This window comes from Andrographis paniculata, unplaced genomic scaffold, assembly GCF_009805555.1.
Source record: "Andrographis paniculata isolate CXL003 unplaced genomic scaffold, ASM980555v1 Contig35END, whole genome shotgun sequence".
Classification (NCBI taxonomy): domain Eukaryota; kingdom Viridiplantae; phylum Streptophyta; class Magnoliopsida; order Lamiales; family Acanthaceae; genus Andrographis; species Andrographis paniculata.
The window spans coordinates 1,413,430-1,415,442 of NW_026137568.1; positions in this window are offsets into that span (position 1 = coordinate 1,413,430).

The following is a 2,013-nucleotide window of genomic DNA, read 5'->3' on the forward strand; positions in this document are numbered from 1 at the left end:
TTTGATATTTTTAGGAGAAAAAATAGGATGAATAGTGAGATTAAAATCCAATCCCCAAACAAACACACAGTGTTTTCAGGAATGTAACAATTTCTATAATATATATTATTAAATCAAAACGCTAAACAAACAATTTTACTGCTTAGAATGAGACGATATTTGACTAATGGTAGACTGTAACATAAATAATTGATTAAAAAAATTAAAAAATATGTTGAAGTGTTTTAATTAAGAATTATACATAATGAAGTATATTCAACATAGATATATTTTTGTAAAAAATAAAAATTATATAATACAAATAAAAAAAAAACTCCTATAAAAAAAAAAAAAAACATATTAATATATTATTAACTTAAATTAGGTCTATAAAAAGAAGGTAAAAATATTGTATATATAATACAATTATTTACTTGGGAGAGATATAAATATAAGCAAGTCTTATTTTAGAAAAAAATTGAGAAAATAAATATTCGAAGTGAAATATTAGAAGCACAACAACTTGCTACTACAAGTTCACAGACAATATACAATATAACTATAAATACAAAATATAATTTATATTAATATAATATAAATATAATATTATAATTTCAATAATAAAATATATTTATACAATACACATAATTTAGAAGCAGATATTTTAGTATAAGCATAATTAGATAAGTGTTTGTTTAATTAGTATTCCCAGAACCCTTTTATTAGGGACACAGTTTTGTAGGTAGTGTAGATTACTAAGTTATTAATAATAAGTTACAATATTAGTTTATTATTTTTTATATGAATAATATTATTAATATTTTAAAATTTTTTAAGATTATATCTCGAAAAAATATATATAATATGGATATCATTTTGTAGATAATAAATTTTTTATATAATAAAAATAAATAAAAAGATATAGAAATCATTTTTTGGATATTATTTTTATTTATTTATCATTACCATAATTTAGTTTTATAAAAAAATGAGGAGTTTTAAATATAGATAGAAAATTATGTTAATTGAAAAGAGAGATAGAAATAAAAGAGTTTTGAGTGAGTCCTACTTTTAGAAGTTTAATAAATTGATTTATATGTGTTAAATATATTTAAAATTGATAAAATTACCAAAAATGAAAAAAACAAATGTCATTTCCATTTACAATAATAATCTCTCGTCATTACTGTCCAAACAACAAAGCAAGACAGCTTTGCTCATCATACCCGAAAAGGACAAAAATTATTTATTTAACAAAAATTATATAAGTATAATATATAGCTTCGGAATATGGCAAATCAAAGACAGGGATACACATCAACACAAAATTTAAATAAAATAAAATAAAATTTTATTGATAGTTTGCTTTCTTGGCCACAATTATTCTTTTCAATAAATTCTTGACAGACATTTCCAGACCAAAGTTTTTCCATCAATTGATGACATACATGCATTAGTAGGCCAATGTGTTTTATTTATTTACACAATTATATGTTGCACACAAATTTTGGCGTTTTAAAAACTTTTAAAAATAATAAAAAATAAATTATTTTTTATAAGAGAAAAAAAAAAATACTTATGGCGTATAGGTATATCAAATTTATAATATTGCTGATAATAGCGTCAAACAATTTTAAAAATAATAATTTTTTCAATGGCGTGTTAATAGAAATCATGTACTGAGATCAATGATAATATGTGATGTGTGAACTATTATTATGTAAAGATAATTTATAATCCCTTCGTCCTGTATTCATTTATTTTTTGCGTGTTGATTTTTTTATATTAATTATTATATCAAAACGTATTACAAATCAAGGAAAAATTGAAAAAATATTTCTATTAGTGTCTTATAATACTAATATAACGACATTTGTATAAAAAATTATACAAATATAAGGATATTTTTAACGTTAAGTACAATGATGCAAAAGGTAAATGGATACATTGTTATGGGACGGAGGGAGTATTATATTAATATAAACTTTATATATTGATTTATATTATACATATTGTTGACATTAGATAATTTAA